Source organism: Pipistrellus kuhlii, unplaced genomic scaffold (assembly GCF_014108245.1).
Source record: "Pipistrellus kuhlii isolate mPipKuh1 unplaced genomic scaffold, mPipKuh1.p scaffold_m20_p_2, whole genome shotgun sequence".
In the NCBI taxonomy this organism is placed as follows: Eukaryota; Metazoa; Chordata; class Mammalia; order Chiroptera; family Vespertilionidae; genus Pipistrellus; species Pipistrellus kuhlii.
In genome coordinates this window covers 127,016,304-127,023,641 of record NW_023425515.1, presented here as the reverse complement: position 1 = coordinate 127,023,641, position 7,338 = coordinate 127,016,304, and the positions used below count along the sequence as shown (strand labels likewise).

Here is a 7,338-nt window from a genome sequence, read left to right as displayed (position 1 = left end):
AATAATTTATGTGTTCTAAATATACAATTAGTACTATACACGTAATAGGCTTAAAAATTCCAAACATTCTAAATTTATTTATATTTTCATCTAAAAATATATTTAATATTATTGAAATGCTTATATATAAACTTTAATTTATATAAATTGACACACTTTACAAAATTTATAAAAGTCCTAAATATACATTAAAAACTTCAATATAAATTAAAGTTCTAAACATTAAACAATTCAACACATGTTGGAATTAAAATAGTAAATATATTTATGATTGCAGGATAAGAAAGGATTTCTTAAACCAGATACCTCAAGAAGTTATAAATTTAGGCATTTGACACATTTTATAAAGATTAAAAAGTTCTGCTTCGAAAATACATCACAGTTAAAATATGGGTAACAGAAGATATTTGCAGCAAAAAAACAGATCAATAATCATAAGCCACAAAAATATAAATATGTGCTAAAATCTGAAAAAAAAGATAAACAACTGAATAAAAAATGGACAACATATATGAATAGAAACCATAGAAGTGAAACTTGAAAGTGGTAACAAATATATGAAAATATCATTGACTTCATTAATAATCAATGAAAGCAAAATGAAACATTGATTTTTTTTATTTTAAACCCAAAGAACACAGTACAAATGCACAGAAAATCCGGCATTGGAGAAAATTTGGGAAATAGGAACTCTCAAGCTGGGCTAGTGATAGTGTAAAGTAGGGGTGTCGAACTCAATCAGAGAAGGGGCCAAAATCTAAAATCCAGCCTAAATCGCGGGCCGAATGGTTTACTGAACAGTCATAAACTGTCATTGTGATGGAAACACAGCGGAGTGCAGTGATGACAGCGTGGTGCGGGCCACATTGCAAGGCCTGGCGGGACGGATTTGGCCCGCGGGCCTTGTGTTTGACACATGTGGTGTAAAGTGTAGAACACCATGGTAATATCTTAAATAATAAAGTCTAATATAATAAGTGTCTGATTGTCTGGTTGGCCACTCAACCAATCAAAGTGTAATATACTAAGAATATGCTAAGGCTGCTCAACCACTTGCTATGACGTGCACTGATCACCAGGGGGCAGACACTCCTACTGGTAGGTTAGCTTGCTGCTGGCGTCCAGTTGATTGGGGCTGAGCAAGATGGGCTGGACATGCCCTGGATCCCTCCTGTGGTCCCTTACCAGCTAGCCAACATCCTGCGTTCCTCCCCAGTCCTGATTGTGTACTGGTGGGTTCCCTTGGCCTGGCCTGGATTCTCTCGCAATCTGGGATGTTGGAGAGCCAGTTTCAGTCCAATGGTGGAAGGACTGGTCGCTATGATGTGCACTGACCACTAGGGGGCAGATGCTCAATCCAGGAGCTGCCCGTTGGTGGTCAGTGTGCTCCCACAGGGGGAGCGCTGCTCAGCCAGAAGCCAGGCTCACACTGGCTAACACAGAGGTGGTGGCTGGAGCCTCTCCTATCTCTGTAGCTGTACTAATGACGTCCAACAGCTTAGGCCCTCTCTGCAGAAAGCTAGCCTAAGCCATCAATCGGACATCCCTCGAGGGCTCCTGGACTGTAAGAGGGCACAGGCTGGGCTGAGAGATGGCCCTTTATTATAGTTAAAAATGCATGTTCACTATGACCCCACTATTAAATTTTTGAACATACGTCCTAGAAAATTCTAGGGTTCATAACTGTGCAATTGACAACATTATTGTAAGAGGTGCAAACTCTTCTCAAATTCTCATCAGTAGGAAAATGGGAAATAAGTTATTATTTAAGGTACATTACAGCAAAGTGATTAGTGATCAATGCTGGGGATGGAGGAAGCATTATAGGATTGGGGCAAAGTTTAGAGAAAAGGTCACTTTTATCAGTGGTATTTTGGATCTTTTAAAAAAATAAATATCTGAATCAAATATTATAGAATGTTAACATTAACTCTGAGTGGTAGGCCCACATGTATTTGTTGTATTAGGTTTGTTAATATTCTGGGGAAAAAGTGTTTTAAATTACAAAAAAGAGACAGTCACGTATCAGCACAATGACACATTAGGTTGAGCCTTTAAAAATACATATCATTTTCATTACTTCACTTCCCAACACAATTTCAGTTTATGCTAGCATCTCTGTCTTTTAAAGCCAGAGTTGCAGTTGTAAGTCTTTTAGAAACAACTATTCGATTAGTATATATAACCCTCCTCTACTGGCTTCCTCAACCAGCATCCTGTAATCTTCCCTGGAATATGGCTCCAGTTATCTTCTAAATGCCATCTCTTCTCAAGCCTGCATGTACCTCAGCATGCTTTTTTTTTTTTTTTTTTTTTTTTTTTTTTTAAATAATCCTATAATCCAGGATTACCAGAACAAAGTTGTTTCTTTATAGAAGTACATATCAAAGGAACTATAAAAAGCTTACTTTGAGTGTCTCGAAATAAAGTTAGGGAATATCACTTGGGTGTTGTGAAAAGGAAAATAATTTTTATTGATTGTTCAGTGCAGTTGTTGAAATTTCCTGTGAGGCCAAAGAATGACAGATCATAACACTAAGAAATTTAACACCTATGAGCTGGCTTGGAAGTGTGCAGCTTTGAAGGGAAATAGATCAGCGTTGTCTTCTTTTATATGTTTCTTGGCTATAATTTATAAAATTCTCGAGTCTGAACAATTCTACCTTTCTCTCTAAAAGATGCACCTGTGTAGCAGTTAGAGTTTCAGAAGAGAAAGGGCTATTCTTGAATCAAGAGCTAGGACTCTCCCAATTCAGAATAAAGGATGGGACTTCTTTCTGGTCAATTTTACTCCAATATCTGATCAGTTAATTTCTGAAGGGCAGTTTCTCTCTCTGTATCATTTTATTTCAACCAATTTTTATGAATTTCCTAGTATGACAAAGCATTGCACGTTAGTATAGAGTTAAAAACTCCTTTTCTACATTTCAGATATAAGAGTGGTTACTGCAGGGGTGAACAAAAGTAGGTTTAATGTTGTGAGTACATGAAACAGTTCATTCTTGTATTATGAATTGTTATATTACCTATGGTGAACAACAGTAAACCTACTTTTGCCCTCCCTGTATTTTGTAAAGGACTTATTTTGGGGATTTTGATAATAAAAAAAAAAGTAGTAAACCAACAGGGCTTCACAGTCCTCACTCTTCAATAGTGAATATACTTGTTAATCCAACTTAATGAAATGGTACCAAAAATGTAGCAAATAAGGGTAACATTTACTTCCTTAACATCTATTTTATTGGACTATTTCCCCAATTTCCTTGTGCTGAAAGCCATAGAATTAGGCAGGAAGGAGGTTTACAGATCCCATCAGATTTCTAACTGTAATCCGGGGACTTTTTAGTATTATTTACCATTTCTTTTTCCTAGAAGGCTTCATAAGTGAAGCCTCCATCCTGTTGTAAGGAACAAAGGAAATAATAGGGCATCAGGGATTATTGCCTAAGAAAGAACTGCAGAATTTGACCTTGCTTTTTTTTAAAGCTAACACTTAGCCTTCACCAATATTTTATAACAGGAGAGCCCTCCGTTTTATATCAGGAAAAGACCTTCAGGTCTGTACCACCTGGGGCTCCATCTGTTCACTTCCTATTATGATGAGAGACCGGGGCCCTTCTTACTGGGCTAAGCTAAACAAAAGGTATTTCTCCAATCATCAACTATAGAAAAAACTGAGCCACACTGAAAAAGAAAAATCCACCTAACTAAAAGCCGCAATACGTGTTTGTGATTTCCACTATTGTGAGCCAACAGTTACGCACATTCGCACACGTTCGGATCTAGGCCAGCAGGCCATTTGTGGCAGGCATCCTTTTCTCGGAAGGCTGAAAGCCTCATGAATGGTGAGGGCACAAACCCCAGGCTGTATTCTTGCTGTGGAACCTTTGTGGATTTCATTCAAACTGATAGAGCTTTTTGAATTTTTTTTTTTTTTATGGTTTCAGTTTCCGAGGTTTTATTGATAAAGATAACTATATGAAGAGCTATATTAGGGCAGAAAATTTTCTTTCAAAGAAGCATTTCAAAAGCCATTACGCAGGAGCTAGAGAGAGAAATGTCTGCATAGTCTCTGTTAACTGGGTAGTAGAAAGTGTTACATTGTCATTCAAAACCCAAGCACACCTCCTTCCTTTGCCTTTTGGAGCCCAGAGAAGCTCTGCACTTGTAAATCATGGAGTAGGAATAGCATCTTCAGTGGGTTGAATTGTGTTCTCCCAAAATTCATGTCTCCATGGTAACTCAGAATGGGACCATTTTTTGAAATAAGGTCTTTGGCAGATATAAACAGTTGAGGATCTGGAGATGAAATCGTCCCGAATTTAGAGAGTCCTTATAAGAAGAGAAGACAGTGAGACACAGAGAAAGCTGTGTGAAGATAGAGGCAGAGATTTTAGTGAGGCTTCTACAAGCCTAGTACTGCCCAGGGTTGCTGGCAACCATCAGAAGCTAAGAAAAGGAGGCACGGGACAGTTTCTCCCTCAGACACTCCAGAAGAAACTAGCCTCTTGATTTTGGACTTTTGGTCTCCTGAAATGAGACAATAATTTTTTCTTGTTTAAAACTACCCAGTTCTTGATAATTTGTTATGGCAACCCCAACAGTGGGGGTTGGGGGGAGGGAGAGAAATAGCATCCCACATACAGATTCGTCTTCTTAGGAAACATCTTGACCCCTCTCCTCTCCCTTCACATTTTTTGGGGATATGATATCTCAGTGTTCTGGGATATATTTGGCTAGCAGATCACAATAAAGAAGGCCTTACCTTTAGCTTTGATTCTTTAAAGATACAGTCACTAAATCTAAAAAGGGAGTGGGAAGATGCTATTTGAGAGCTTTCCTTCAGTGGTGCATCAGCCAATTAGTGCCATAGGATCCTGATAACTGAAAGTTTCATTGCCTGGGGTTTCCATTGAGAAACCTCTTTCCAGTGCCACACATGAAAATTGGGTAATGATTGGGTATTGGTTGTTTGGCTCAGACACACACACAAACACTCAGGGAAGGAGAGAGAGAGAGAGAGAGAGAGAGAGAGAGAGAGAGAGAGAGAGAGAGAGAGAGAGAGAGAGGGAGAATGTAAAGGAGATAGTAAGCTTAAAGAAATGCATGGGATATAGAATACTCAATACAATAATTATTATTATTAGTGTTGCTATTGTCCATTAGCCATTCAATCAACAAGTAAATATTAAATATCTACTCTATGCCATGTGCTGCTTCAAGTTGTTAAGATGGAATAGCGAACAAATGTGAAGCTTCTACTCTTGATTAACTTATTTTCTAGAGAGGAAACGTGGCAGCCAGAATAATGGTCCCCCAGATATACACATACCCTAATCCCTAGAACCTATGCATATGTCAGGCTAAAGGGGAATTGAAGTTGCAGATAGAATTAAAATTGTTGATTAACTGACCTCCAGCCAGAGAGATTATCCTGGATTCTCCAGGTGGGTCCAAGGTGTTCCTTGAAGAAAGGAGGAAGGAGGAAGAGGACAATCAGTGAGAAAAAGCTTTGGTTTCCACTCCATGATGAACACTAATGTTCTTCCTCAATTCCAAGATCACCAGGGTCAGATAAGTAAATAAGCAGGAATGTAGTCTCTTTATACAGAAGAGGAAACAAGTAATTTAAACAGCTCTTCCAGGAAGAGGTATTTGGTAGAAGAGGAAGGTGGATTTAATGCTATCTGTAGGCTCACTTTCAGTCCTTTGTTTTTTCCACTCTATCAGTTGTCCCTTTGTTCCACAAGATCATTCTTTTCCTCCTCCTTCATACTTTTTTTTTTTTTTTTTACAACAAATGAATTTATTTTCACCATAAGGATAACATATTGTACCTCTCTGCCAATGTTACTTGAAACCTTCCATGTCAAAACAACTTGACAGTAGATATAAACAATTCAATAAATACGCAATGATCTTTCATTACAGTCCTTTGAAGATGCATGTTAATTCATCCTGTTAACCTTAGGATCACAGTGCATAGAATCCAAACAGAAACAAGTTGGGGTGACTTTCAAAGTAATGTTGGATCCCTCACTTTATTTAACCGTTAACATTAATTTCATAGGCCCTATCATGCATTAATCACTGGGTGGCAGGAGCTAATGAAGATTTTTCCTGTTATGACATTCATTGCCAGCAATGAACGTCCCAAAACAGTCAAGGAAGTCACTGTTATTACACAATACATGAGGACCTGGAACTTTTCCAAAAGCTTAAAAAAATAAAAATAAAAAATGGAATTATATTTGACATTTCCTGACACCTGCATTAATACTGTATGACTAATAAAAGCATGTCAGTTGCCTGGACTGAACCAGCGATCAACATGCGCCCAGAATGCACACGAGTAAAAATGCAGTAAAAGGAAGTAGTCTTCATTGCCTATAGGTCACTTCCAGTCAAAGGTTAAAGTTCAAAGACTGAATGATCAAAGTGCTCATTTTCTCAGTAGGACTATCTTCTGCTAGGAGGATGATAATAGTGGCATCAACAAGTATCATCATGATACCACCATTTTGTTTTCTTTGGATTCTTGTTACATGTTCGAACATAAAAAGAATTATCTGGTGGTTGTCTCTGAGGAGAGTCAAAAGGATATCGACTACTAAACTTAAATAGAAGTTGAAATTTTCCCCCTTCATATAAGGTACCTGGTGCACCTTCCATGTCTACAATCCACTGTGTAATTGAATTTTAAACACTCTTTTTATTTAAAGTCATCCCAGGAGGTGGGTCATTTTGCAAAGCCAGCAGTACTTTCTGCAGTCATTTCTGCATTGATGCCATGATGGAACCATGCCCCCTCCCCCTCCTTCATACTTTATCTCACTGTCCAACTAATGCCCCCACCCATCCAAAAGAACCACTATGAACTGGATGTGAAAATGGATTTTGTCTGGTTCAGAAAGAAATTATTCATTTGAGTGAATAGGAAACTATAGAGCTGTCAGGGTGCCTTTAGAAACCCAAACATTTTTAAAACCTGGAATAGGATAATAGGAAAACAATTTGAGAAATGCAAATTAAAACTATAATAAAATATCACTGATAACTGTCAGTGTGGCTACCAGTAATAAATCAACAAACAACAAGTGTTGAGGATGTGGGGAAAAGGAAACTCTCATTCACTGGTGGTAGGAGTGTAGATTGGTGTAGCCACTATGCAAAACAGTGTGGAGGTTCTTCAAAAAATTAAAAATAGAACTGCCTTATGACCCAGCAATTCTACTTCTAGGTATTTATCTGAAGAAACCCAAAGCACTAACTTGAAAGAATATATGCACTCCTATGTTCATTATAGCGTTATTTATAATGAGTGGCCCGCTGCATGAA

At 38.0% G+C, this 7,338-nt stretch overlaps 1 pseudogene; it reads right to left on the bottom strand.

The window, feature by feature from the left end:
- Positions 1-6,167: 6,167 nt before the first annotated feature.
- On the bottom strand, positions 6,168-6,792 carry LOC118724312 (annotated as a pseudogene).
- Positions 6,793-7,338: the final 546 nt, after the last annotated feature.